The sequence below is a fragment of the Lissotriton vulgaris genome, chromosome 12, assembly GCF_964263255.1.
Source record: "Lissotriton vulgaris chromosome 12, aLisVul1.2, whole genome shotgun sequence".
Lineage (NCBI taxonomy): Eukaryota > Metazoa > Chordata > Amphibia > Caudata > Salamandridae > Lissotriton > Lissotriton vulgaris.
In genome coordinates this window covers 48,980,313-48,994,619 of record NC_141700.1, presented here as the reverse complement: position 1 = coordinate 48,994,619, position 14,307 = coordinate 48,980,313, and the positions used below count along the sequence as shown (strand labels likewise).

The window sequence follows — 14,307 nt, the reverse complement described above, 5'->3', positions numbered from 1 at the left end:
GGCACTTTGGTTCTGCTTTTATAATATACAGTTAACTGAACCTGTCCCAGTGCTTTGCGGGAGGTCTTTTGCAACATATCAGTTCAAACCACACCTGTGAAATTATTAGGTTTATATGTTAGCCCTGGGGCTACACACCTTCTCGCAAGCTCTGCATCACTTCTTTCGCTGGTATGCAGCTCTATACACCGTCCTTTGTAAACAGATTTGGCCGAAGTCCGCAGAAGTGCACTCCTTAAAATGCCTATCAAGATACTCAAGGTTATCTTCCTAAATACGTTGTATAACAGAAAAGTAGGTGTACTCGAGAGATGAAATTACCTGCTATTACACAACACAGAACTTGCCGTAGTTTCCAGAGTCAATGTTTTAGCGCTAGAGACCTCCCTCACAATGTCTTGGCTCATAAGAAATCCCTGTCTTCTTAACCACATAAAAGCCCTGATGCACTAACGCTCCCACTCTGACATTACACTCAGAGCACATCTGATCTCCTAGTTTTTAACATGATCACACAAGCCTCTGTAAATAACTCACACTTCTGTGTGTCATACTTCCCACCCTTTGCCGACACTTTCACACGCACCAGATCTATCGTGTAGCCTCTTTGAAAGGGGACAGTGTCCCATTTCTGGAAGGAAGATGCAATAGTTGGAAGCACTAAATGAGGGACAACAAACCAGACAGGAAGACAGCAGTACGAAATGCTTTCTACTTCTCGTTGGACACTTTCTCCAGAATCCGCGATGAACATGATCCAGGGCAGCACGAATTAATGCAGACTAGTGATTTCCCTACTCCTGCCTCCTCACTCAGATAATCTCCTATGTCCCAGGTGGTCAGCATCCTTTCCTACTTGAGCCTGCTCCCTTCCAATTGCACCTGTCAACGTTACCAGCACGGATCTTTCCTCTCTTCCAAACAGGAACACTCAAGCGGTTTTCCACACTCTCTCTGTGCTGAGCAGCCAGCAAGGTTTGTGCCTTTTTTTAGGTCGAGCAGACAGAGTCTGCGCAGAGACCTATTGTTGGCCGTATTTGGGAATGTGGACACGAGAGGGGCACGAGCGCAGATTTCACCTCGTGGGCGCGCATGGCGCGTGCCCCTCTCGTGCCTCATATTCCCGTGCGCACACAGCCAGCCCCCACACCCCTGCACACAGACCACACAGGCACGCGTACACACGCTGCCGCCCCCGCACCACACACACACATACAGACACGCACGCATACACACGCCGCCGCCCCCTACCCCCCCCCCCCCTCTGCACAGACACACACCCCCGCCCCATGCATCGGGAGATCTGCCATACCCCCGAATCTCGGTACTTACTAGTTAGGCGCCGGAGCGGTCAGCGGAATCACCACCTCTTCCTCCTCGTACTCCGGCCCGTCTAGAGTCAGGCTCCTCTGCAGCTCCGGAGGCTCCGGGTGGAGGAGGCAGTGGTGGGAAGGCGGGCCCGGCTTCAGGGGAAGGACCGAGAGTGGCTGCAAAACCGGCAGCTTCCCCCAGACCGGGGCGCATCCCCGCCAGCCTCCGCCAACATCGCAGGGAGCGGCGGTTGCAGGCCCCCAGCGTAGGAAACAGGCCCCCGCGGTGCACACACTGGGAAGAGCAAAAGGGGACGAGACCCACGGCGCGCGACACGGCACAGGGAGGCGGTGCGCGTCAGGCCTCCATCGCTGCCTGGAAAGTGTGCGCGTGCTCCCCAGCCTGTCGCGAGCAAGCCTCCTTCTGATTGTGGTTTGTAAAATAAATATATTTCCCAATGTCAAATGCAGGCGGATGCTGTCACTTTTAACCACCTGTTTGATCTCACTACATACATTCACCGCATTTTTTGTATCAAGGATTTTACTTAAAATTCTAATCGCTAACAGATGTCTCTTCGGCGCTCGAGCGAGGATACCACGTTAGTTGTGACTAGCAACCGCAGATGATTTTGGTGTTTATTTTCCCTGCCGGCTGTTTTTCAGTTAACCCCGCTCGGGGAAGCAGTCTGAAGTCTATTCTCGGGTGTGTAGCTGCAGGGGAAGTAGAAAGAACGTACTGAATGGAAAAAGAACGGAACAGGCTGGCCGATAACATCTGCGGTCTGCAAGGTGATCGGCTTGAAGTGACTTAAGGGCGAAGGCGCGAGACTTCCGGCCCTGGCTACCAGGCTGCGTTTACAGGGTGGCGGCGCGAGACTTCCGGCCCTGGCTACCAGGCTGCGTTTACAGGGTGGCGCGGCCACGCACAGCCGGGGTCGTAGCTTGGTCAGTAAGATAGGGTCACGGGTGGGGAGGGGTGAAGGGGGTACGGAGGTCGTCAACTTTCAGATCTCCCAACAATCACGCTAACGTATCTTGTGAAAACCTGCGAGATGGGATAACCTAGCACCCTTGAGTCGGGTAATATTGTTACAAAGACTGGTTCAAAGCCTTTACGTTCTAACGATGTGCCTAAGATCACATAGCAAGTTTAGGGTTACAAGCAGTAGAGCTAGGACTTGGCTCGTTCGGTTAGTTTACATATAATAACCGCTGGGCCACATTTTCAGAAGTTGGGAATAACATACGATCCAGCAGTAAACGGCATGACATCTAGCACCAATCACCAGATTTATGCCCGTTTTGAAGAGCTGCTGTTCCTTGGCAAAGAGCGGAACCGAGGGGTTAAAGAATGTGCCTAGTATCACACAGTGTGCGGAACACCATGCCGGGATTAAAGCTCAAGTTTCCCAATTCATCTGTCAAACAGTCACGATCCGGCGTCTGCTTCCAGTGCCTACAGAGCGCCTAGTGTATCAGCAGTTTTACACCAGGCTCAGCACGTCCACTAAACCCTGGCCATCTCTTGTACGTGCATTGTCGCCAGATAATCCACCATGTGTCTGCAGACTGCTCTAAGTTTAAGGAAGCCGACTATGTTACTGTTCCTTATACTATAATATGAACTCTTCATACAGCCGAAAATGAACCTATTTTTCTCTCGAAGCTCAAAGCTCTAACTGGTTAATGCCCTGCAAGGAAGAATTAACTGATCACCTTGACGTTAGGACCCCTCCATTCCAAGTTGAAAAAGAGAACGCATAATAGGGGGAAGGGCCATTAACAGTGGTTAACACCCCACAGAATGTGAGCAACGAGGCCATCAATGTCCGCCCCTACTCTCGCCCAAACACAGATGTAGAAACAGGGAAACTGTCCCATCCACTCTATATCCGACCTGCATACTTTGCTTTCATAGAACAAACAAAAGTAGTGAGCGCTAGCATCCCGACGGTCGTGACCAATCACAGCCTTCAGTTCAGCGGCCGTGCCGAGGGTGTTGCTACCTACATCAATGCTTCTCGTTTCATCACCCTTTAAATACAGAAAGACTAAGTTATCTGTGCGTGCTGATTATCATTACTAACCAGCCCACTGGTATTCCTCTCATTATCCTGTAACTAAAGACACACGGAATCTACTCAAAGTGCTCAGGAGCACTGCTACTCAACACACTGGGACTCATTTTAGCAACAGGTAAATTAGAAACAGCGAGTCTATTAAGCATGCTGATGACCGTTGTTAGCCAGCTCAATGGTCCTCATTTCATCAACCCGTAAATAAAGATTGAACCGGTTCACCGTGCCGACGAGCTTTAAAACCCGGCTCAATGGCCCTCATTTCATCAACCTGAAAATAAAGATTGTGCCGGTTCAGCGTGCTGAGGCTCGTCATTAGCCAGCTCAATGGTACTCATTTCATCAACACTTAAATAAAGATTGAACCAGTTCAGCGTGCTGATGCTCGTCATTAGCCAGCTCAATGGTACTCATTTCATCAACGCTTAAATAAAGATTGAACCAGTTCAGCGTGCTGATGCTCATTATTAGCCATCTCAATGGTACTCATTTCATCAACGCTTAAATAAAGATTGAACCAGTTCAGCGTGCTGATGCTCATTATTAGCCATCTCAATGGTACTCATTTCATCAACACTTAAAAAAGATTGAGCCGGTTCAGCGTGCTGACGGGAGTTACTAGCCAAATGAATGGCTCTCATTTCCAGAGCTGTCAGCTTGGAACTGGGGAACAAGGCATTGAGCTCCCATTTCGCCTCATGATCCCGTGATTCTGGGCAAATTATTTAACCTCATTCTGCCCAAAAACGTGTAACAGAATCTGGTTCTCATATAAAGAGCGCTAATGCCATTGTGCAAAGTTTAAGCTGTATAAAACTGCAAAAAAACATAATAATAATAATAATAATTAAAAGCAAAGAAAGAAAGGTTGAGCCAATTTAGAGTGCTGATGGGAAGTACCCTCCTCCTCAGTGGTACTCCTTTTATCAATCATAAATAAAGAAAGGCTGAGTTCAGTTCATGCAGATGGTGGACATTTGTACCCAGCTCTGTGTTATGAGTTGCAGGGAGGCTAGCCTGTAGCCTCCAGGTCACGCGCAGCTCTCCTCAGTGAGAGCTCGGCACACCGAGCTTCGTACTGGCGCAACGACACCTGTTCATGAACATCAAAATACCGGGGGCTTATTTACAAGCCTCTTGCGCTACCGGTACGTAATATTTTTCTTTTTTTTGTGTGGTTAGAGGTGGGGCGCTTGGTGCAGGACAGATTGTCTCTTAGGGAGATCTCGCCAGGAAGCTCTGCCCCCCTCCCTCTTCACACAGTGAAATTTTACATACAGGTTAGCAGGTCTAAGATCTGTATGAAATGTGCCATTAGTAGAAGACGAGGCAAACAGTGCGTTTGTGTTTCCTAGAACTTGCAGGTATTCAGAGGGTAGGAGGCTTCGGAGTTTCTAAAAGCACTTTGCACTTCGGGAGGTCTAGCCCACACAAGAAAAGTCACCCCCCTTGAAAATCCTCCTTCATGTGCTGAATCGCGACTCTCCAGTTCAGGCGTGTGTGCTCTCTAGGGCCCAAGCATGATTAATTGTTGGCAAACTGTCCTCACCCCTACCTAGGTTAGTGACCTCTCTGTGACAAAGAGCCATGCCTTGTGGACTACCAAATCCTGTACACCTGTGCTTGCATACATTCAGTTCATAGTGAGCAGTTCACACACACACACACACACACACTGTACACACTGCACCCTCTCATACACTGCACACACTGCACCCTCACACACACTGCACCCTCACACTGCACCCTCACACACACTGCACATACTGCACCCTCACACACACTGCACACACTGCACCCTCACACTCTGCGCACCCTCACACTCTGCGCACCCTCACACGCCACATAATTACACTGCACCCAATTCAACATACACTCCAAATACCACTCAGTGCCACATAATTACACGCCACAAAATTACACTGCACTCAATGCAACATACACTCCAAATACCACTCAGTGCCACATAATTACATGCCACATAATTACACTGCACTCAATGGAACATACACTCCAAATACCACTCAATGCCACATAATTACACTGCACTCAATGCAGCATACACTCCAAATCACACTCGGTACCACATAATTACACGCCACATAATTACACGCCACATATTTACACTGCACTCAATGGAACATACAATTCAAATACCACTCAGTGCCACATAATTACACGCTACATTATTACACTGCACTCAATGCAACATACACTACAAATACCACTCAGTGCCACATAATTACACGCCACATAATTACAATGCACTCAATGCAACATACACTCGAAATCCCACTCGGTGCCACATAATTACACAGCACTCATTGTGACATACACTCAGTGCCACAAAATTATATGCTACATAATTACACTGCACTCAATGCAACATACACTCCAAACAATACCACTCAGTGCCATATGATTATATGCTACATAATTAACTGCACTCAATGCAACATACCCTCCAAATAACACTCAGTGCCACATAATTACATGCCACAAAATTACACTGTACTAAATATAACATACACTCCACATAATACCACTCAGTGCCATATAATTACACACCTCATACTTACACTCTACTAAATGCAACATAGATACACTTTATCTATCTGCCTATCTATCGCACTCACTCTATCGATCGCCCTCACTTATTCTATCTATCGCCCTCACTCTATCTATCGCATCACCATAGCATCATTCAGCACCACCACAGCATCACTCAGGGGCACCACAACATCACTATGCGCTACCACAACATCACTATGCGCTACTACAGCATCACTGAACGCCACAGCATCACTCGTCGCCACCACAACATCACTCGGCACCACCACAGCATCAATCTGTGCAACCATTCAACAACAACTAGTTCAAATATGTCCTCTCAATGTTTCAAGCTTTATTACAAATGTCACAAAAAAATGTTAATATTTCGCTTCTGTTGTTGGATTTCGTCACAATAAAATACAATGAACATAATCTTCACAAAAGTTATTTACAAAAGCTATTGCCATTATAAATCACAAAAACTTTTATTTAAGTATTCATTATTCAAAAAAATAAAAGCCATTTTTATTTGTAAAATAAATACATCTAAGTCACATAAATACAACACATATTGCATTACAAATGCTATAGGCGCCCCATTTGCGAAAGTTAAAACTTTTCACATTGTAAATGACAGAGCTATTAATTTCGCTATTTTCAAAACCAACACATAAATACAAAATTTGTCATTTACAATACCAATAGCTCAAACTTTCCTAATGCGAGACCTATTGCATTGCAAATGCTTGTTTTTAATTTGTGTGCTACTGGCTCAGACCATTCCCCGGCAACAGCTGTAAAAACTTTAGGTGCTGTCCACACTCCCATCGCCCCCTTCTGTACCACACTCAGTAACCTTCTCCCACTCAACCATTCTGTCCAATTCTCTATGGGCATGCAAGCAGGAAAGACTACAAATCTCTTCTATTCCTCGTCACGCAGCATCACTGGTCACTGTGCTCTCCTACAGGCGCGCTCTCTGCTCCTCTACCCCGACAAAACAGATTCAATACATACTGGCTCACTTCCTTGCAGCAGCTGCCACTCAGCAGTTCCCTCCCCGACCACCAATGGCTGAAGTGCTGAGCTCTACTTTTACCAATCCCAGATAACATCACATGTTCACTCTCATTTCCTAAAACAATAAAAACATTTAACAGGCATCCGCTGTACTCCACCACATTGCCTCATCAGCTCTGCCGGTCTTCCATCGCTTACCATTACTCCTGTTAATCCCCCACTTAACTGCCTCGTCATTGTTTTCTTTTCATCTCAACCATCTCAGTTGTGCTCGACCCACATGCCTGCCTTAACACTCTTTATCCTTCAGTATAACCACTTTAGATTGGGCATTACCTCCTCTTAGACTCATGTCTCACTACCACTCCCCCACCAATATCACCACCCACGTGCCTGCACCCTGTTCTAGTAACTGAGAAAAAATGTGTTGCTCTTTTCCAGCCCCTCAATGAAGGTAGATTTAATGTCCCATCACTGCTGCATTACATACAATTGCAATTTATTAAAAGATTTACATATTTAGAGTGCAATGTCAGTCAATAAACACCACATTTGTTCCGAGTTCCGAGCAAGAGGTAAACAGGAAGGAGGTGCAAGGAGACTGGGTTGGCATGTACCGATCTTGTGCGAGAAGGTGGAGTTTTTATTTTACATTTTAAGATCAGAAGGCAAGAGCTAGTACTAAGGTGGTAAGTCAATATGTCCTGCATAATTTGAAGATCCTGTGCCCTTAATCTTGAAGGCAGCTTAAGGGACTTTGATGTTGTGGTGGGACATATAGAAGGCTCCATCAATCTACTGGGATTATGTAGAACTTTTTGGCGGAGGTACAGGTGTCAAGTTTCTGCTGTAATGACATTAGGTGGGAAGGGGTCCAAGAAGCACAGAAGAGAGTAGACTAGTTTGGTTTCAAAGGAGTATTGTACTATGGAGGAGAGAGCCATCATAAGGCTGATGGGTGCGAAACAGAATTTCTTTGGAGGAGGAGAGTGAATGCAGAACAGATATTCATCATGAGAACATGAATTCAAGAATAAGAATAAGAAAAAGAGATAGTAAATTACCATGGGTCTATCCTAGAAGGGAAAAAGAGGTTTCCAAGATGAATAAGGCTTCACTCCACCAAATGGGGGTGGGAGTGATGGGTGCAATAAGTACGTTCTGCAGGATTAACATAAAAGATCAAAAAAGGCATCTGACAGGGCAGCAACGTTTTAATAGATCTCTCGAAGGAGGAAGTCTAAAGCAAGGTGGGTGGCTGGCATGTCAACATACGCAACAGATCTGAGCATCAAGTGTTAAGACTAGTCACAACGAACCATAATCAAATTGAAAAAATACAATGTTATTTGTAATTGTAAAACACATTGTTCCGAAGTCTGGCTTGATAAAAGCGGATGATGCCTCAAGTGCAACCCTCCTAGCTCCTAAACACTCGCCATCCTAAAGCCTTCGTTGAGAAGATTTTTTTCTCTTTGACCAGTTTCCAAGTAACACGTTTTTAGTTTTAAAGTATTATTTTACGACTGCAAACCTAAAATGTACAATACCACACTCTAGCAAATGTTTGTTGCCATACCTTTGCCGCTCACTAGTTTAGCATCTTCGGTCTCACTTGGTAGCAGTTGCATTGCCACTTCCCTCGAGCCTGCCTTCTGGCTTTCCATCCACAGTCTTCTACTATGCTAAACCTGCTAACCTCAATTTCCACTCACTCAGTCTCTAGTTTATTTCCGACTGTCCCAACTATTGTCCTGCTAATGCGTTTTCCTGTCACTTAAGGAGAATGGCCCAATGAGTTTGAAATGAACCTACTTACTGTCCGAGAGCCCATGAGCACTTAGACGATGTGGGTTGTTGGAGAGGAACGTTGAAAACCACTTGGGCTGCAAAGATAACAACTCAGTCCATCAGAGATTAATGTAAACTTTAGAGAGACCAATCAGCAGGTCGGTAGGCAGTCAGTGAGACAAGGGTCTTTCCACTTAATTTTGCTCTCTACTTTCCAGGTAAAAGTCACACCAGATTAACATGTAAAATAGATCATTTTATCGTGCATGTTAACTTGAAACAAATATCACTGACATTTCTGACAAACTTGCCATTCCTTTGCAGCTGTCCTTATTTCCTTGGCAAGCAATAATAGTTTATCTTCAGTAAATATGTTGCTAATAGCCTTCTAGCCAGAAAAATCACTGAAACATCATTGTCGACCCAACAAACCGGTGTTACAAAATGTAATATTTAAAATAGTGTGACAAGAAATCTGTATGCTGCTAAAACCAGAAAAGACAAAGGTGTACAAATGCTTCAGCAAAGGCTAACAGCCATCATCTATTACCAAGTCCGAGCCACAAGGCACAACAAACGTAGATTATGTGGCAATCTGTCACCTTCCAAGCAAAGCACTAGACATCTGCTGTCCAATTTCCTCCAATAAAAGATAATTATTCTGCCTTCTCATCTTTAAGTCCACCTGTCTCCACACAACACATACCGTTTCTGAGTAGAACTCTCACTTCTGGTTTTTATCTTCTAACATCAAATGGTACTGGTCAGCCCTCAGCCAAATCTGTTCTTTTGTGATATGTGTAACTAAACTAGAGCAGTAAAAGTTGTTAAAATATAAAATAGGCAGTTTGAATCTAAGTGAGAGGTGATCCTGTGCCCTTAAATGCAGAAGACACAGGAAATCTGCTTTGCAAGAATAGAGTCCTTGTTTAATTGATCTGCAAATAAACTAACAATGGAAGAAATCGAACTAAAGTTGGAAGACAACATTTTCATTAAATAGAGAAGCAGTGGTCAGAGGTACCGGACATTGCAACATGAATTACTAAAATTGTGCATTGCACTTTGCCAACAGATTTGAATTAAATCGTGCTAAAACCAGATGTCACTATATGTCATGATTGCAGACTAATGACCCACCAAGCCCCTGATGTGAGTAAATAGCTACCTAGCACTATTATTACATTTCTAACTTGATTAGTTTTAGCGGACTGGTCTAGCCTGTCGGTAAACAGATTTATTTTTTCAGTATAACTTCCTTATGCTAAATTCAGTTTTTGTTTTTATTTCTAATTTCAGGTTAAATAGGTTTTGTTGGACTTGGCCCTTCTGGCAGGTTCACCCCTAAACCTTTTGCTTTTTGATATGTAACGTGGTGCTAGTGATTTTTGGCTTCTGCGCACTTTACTACTGTGTCCCAGGGTAAAATGCGTGCGTGTAGTGAGGTTGGCCTGCCCTCCCATAGGAATGCATGGGGAATGTATGTGTCCCTGGTAGTTCCTGATGCGTGGGGTGTGCAGACTCGAGTTTGGTATGTGCGGACTCGTGTGATTAAATGCTGCGTGATGATGTGTCCGGCGTTAATGTACCTAGTGTGGAAGTGCCACTTCTAGAAGTTGGTGTACCTGTGCAGTGAATGTGCTGGCTTGTGATTGGCTGGAGCTGGCTGGTGTGCCAGGCTCCAGGAGTCAGGATGGGTCTGCCCCAGTCTGCATGTTAATGTGAGGGAGGGGTGCACCTGGGACATGAATAGGGCTGGGCTTTCCCCACACAAGGCTGGCTCCGCCCCCTGTGGTGTGTCCAATGTCCCTAGCCTGGCCAGTGAATGGGAAGGGTTGGTTGAGCACATCAGAGTGCTCCAGAACCAGTTGCATCTGGTTTTACCTTCACCCTGCACCTAAGGACAAAAGGGTTTCTGTATATGAAAAGGGGCTGTGTGCCCTTGCAAAAGGTTATCTTCCTGGATCCTTTCTTGAGGGGGGCTGCTGCTGCTGGGCGCCAGGAGGACCGCCACTGGGGACTGCCTCCCTGCCTGGAGGGCCCTGTGAGCTGGTCCCTGGGCCCAGCCTGCCCCCCCTTTCCTTCCTAAGGATTTTGTTCCCAAGCCTTGCCTGCCAGCCCCTGGGATTGCCTCCTCCGGGCAGCGCTGGACGGCGCGCTGCTGCCTAGAGGGATTCCCGGGTGTGGGATTTCCACCCCCCCCCTTCCTCCATTTCCGAATCACGAGCAGGTGCCCACCCTGCGGGTTGTGCCTTCACGGGAGCCCACCCTGTGTTATTTATTTATTTGATCACGGGAGCCTACCCCGTGTAAATTACTCCTCCCTAATCCCTAGCGGGTGTTCACCCCGCCAGGGACCGTGCCTGTCAAGAGGGAGCCTACCCTTCATCTGCCTGCATCACCGCCGTAGCCCGAGCGGCAAGAAGAACCACCCTCTGGGCTGCTACCAGCGAGACCCGGAAGTACTGCGGGCCCAGAGGAAACCGGAAGCGGCCGGGAGCCTACCCCGCACTCCGGTGCAGAGAAGAAGAGGGAGCGAGCAGGTAAAGTCCGCTGGGCTCCAGTGTTACGGTAGAGCCCCGCCTGCGGCAGAGGAAACCGTGGGCAGAGCAGTCTGGTGACCGCCGCCGAGAGGAGACATCCCTGCACAAGCCGCCGGTGAGTGGGGCCCGTTGCTAATTGGCAAAGAGGGAGGGCGTCGGGGCACATTGCCGGTGCACGCTTCATTCCAGGGGCATTTTGTTGCGTTCCTGAGTCCCCTGAGAAGGGACTCCCACGGCTGGCACCATTTCTTTCAGAGCCCACGAGGGCTCCGGGGGCATTTTGAGTTGCGAGTCCCCCGAGAGGGACTCCACCAATTAAGAGGCTCCTGGGCACACAGTTCTGCAGAGCCCCAGAGGCTCCTACATTTCTGGGGGCATTTCTGGAGGGTAAAGCGACCCCAGTTGGCAGCGGGCCGCTCCCCCCAGTGTGGTGGCATTTTTTTTCAGAGCCTGCCAGGCTCCCACGTGTCCTTGGGCATTGTTGGTCAGAGTCCCAGAAGAGAGCCAGGAGGCACGCTGGTGCCAGGCTCAGTTCTCCAGCTGCCCAGCACTTAGTGGGCAGCTGCTCCGTTTAGGCCCCCTGACATTTGGGACACAGGGCGTTTCAGCCCCAGAGAGGCCAGTTGGCCTGGGGAAATTCACAGGTTGTGGCCTACGTGTTATATGCGCAATTATGCTTTTCCTGCACCTCTGAATGTGTTTTTATGCATCATGTGTAATGTTTTCATGCCTATATCCCTAAAGGTATAGTGATACTCAGGTGGTTGTTCTTCCTAGTACAGTTGTTGCTAGTGAGGTCCTGGTCCCCTGTGTGATATTTTCCTAAGGTGGTTAGGGTTGCGTAGGTGGTACTTACCTTTTACCAGTGATTAATGGTTGTGTGCTACAGTTGCTATTTTGTGCTACAGTGATTTTATATTCTATGTCCTAAGTGCTAATTCTACCAAGTGCTATTTCTAAAAAGTGTTTATTCCCGACAGTGGCGCACATGGCCCTGCCCCATGTACCTAATCCCATGTAAATTCTGCCCGTGCTTTTGGCACATTGTAAAGTGTGTATTTATTATCTAATGTGTTTTGTACAATACAAAGGCTATTTTTATATATAACCTTGTGTGGAGTTTCCTTTGTGGTGGGCCTCGGGTGTTGTTGCTGGGTGCGCGCGCAAACGCTTTACACCTTGCCTCCGAGATAGGCCTGACTGCTCGTGCCAATCTACCAAGGGGGTAAATGTAAATGTAAATGTAAATGTAAGGTGTTTTGTAGCGCGCTCAATTACTACCGGAGTATCCTGGCGCGAATGACCGCTGGGGAACCCGTCCTGGCTTTCCCTGTGAGATGGTCCCAAGCTGGGTATCTCCAAGGTGAAGCCAGGCATCCCCGGCGTCTGTGGGGGGCCGTTGTAGAGATGAGGCAAGCTTAATGCCCAGAGTTACCGAGTGTGATCACTGCCCAAAGTGGGCACCGAGGCGAGAATTATCAGTCCGCTGACCCTAGTCCGCGACCCTGCCGCGTCGGGAATCGAACCCTGGTCCCGGGCCGTTCTCAGCCTCCGGGTCTGCCGCCTCTAACCAGTGAGCCACACCTCTCTACAGGTGAGCAGGGGTTATCTTGGCGGGTGACTTCCTTGCCCTGACGTAGAATAGTGGTTTCTGCCTGACTTTGGGGCAAGCCTTAGCCAACCAGAAATCCCAATACTAACAGGTTTTTAAATCATAGTCTAAACAAAGACGTGACTGCAATGTATATTATATGTACGCCAAAATATGAAATTAACAGCAAAAAAAGATACCTTCTACCAGCTTTAGGTGCAGAATTTTGTGCTTAAAAATCACCCTTTTACCATGTATCAATTAATCCTGCTTCTGTACTTTTGATGCTATACTCTACAGCATTCGTAGCAAAAAGAAGGATAAACAGACCGGTAGAGGTCGAAGGAAGTGAGCATGGTTTGTAAAAAAAAAAAAAAAAAAGAAGGAAAAGAATGGTATTAGAGAGTTAAAAAAAACTCACTTTTGGTAATGACCACGCTTTCCACTATTTTATTTGAAATCTTAAATCAGGTCAGGAAGAGATCCAATATGGCCTCTGCATGTGGATGGCAACAAAGACAGCACTGTTTGGGACTCAAGGCAAAGCTGCCCAGAGCAATATCAAATAATAAATTGAACGCAGCCGTGCCAAGCAGGTGTGCTGCAGCTCAGACGCCACTTGTACAAGCATCTACTATACTGATGGATTTCACGGGAACAGAACAGCGTCCCTCATGGGTACATCTCTCAGTGTGACTATAATAGCAATGGGCTTTGGGCTTTCCAACAGTCCCTGCTCTGTCTTCAGGCGTGTCTAACACATCAGACCAAAAGTGCAATTACATGTCTTCAGGAGGGTGCGGGCATCTCTGTGTAAGACAACATATGGCTATGTTACACGTTTCTTGTACATTTGGCAGAGATTAAAAAAAATATAGTGAAGATTGCATTAGAGGTCCCACTTTCAGCCTAAACCAAGGAAAAATTGTGAACTTAGGAATGCATCTCAGCAAAAGTGGATGCAGATAAATGCAGGAGCATGTTACTGAGGGGGTGCACTGCCCCCTTAAATCCTTACAACACAGAATCTATCTGCAGCATGATGTACTGGAATCCAGCTTCGAACGACCCTGGCGAGACTGAAGAAGCTATTGTGTCAACCTCACTCAAAGACCCACCTCCAGCAAAAAACTCTAGAACTACCCACTTAGAACAAAATATGCAAAGGTGGTAGTCGTACTCTTCTATGCAAATACTCAAAACCCAAATATATTTTGGAAAACAAGCTCTTGATGCCTGGTTGCAGTACTCAAACGTGTTCTTCCTGTGGTGCACTGTCTCTACTTCATATTGCTTTATCTCTGCACCATAGCATTGGGTTAGCTCCTCCAGGACTCTTTGCCATAGTATTCACCCATTTACAGGACATTCAAAGAGGGAAAAGAATTCGGGACGTTTACACGGCTACTCCTTCCGCT

At 46.7% G+C, this 14,307-nt stretch overlaps 1 protein-coding gene across 4 annotated transcripts in view; it reads right to left on the bottom strand.

Moving 5' to 3' along the window:
• CRTC1 (CREB regulated transcription coactivator 1) overlaps window positions 1-14,307 on the bottom strand; it is a 364,358-nt gene that overhangs the window by 295,366 nt on the left and 54,685 nt on the right. The gene's annotated exons all lie outside the window — the stretch shown is intronic.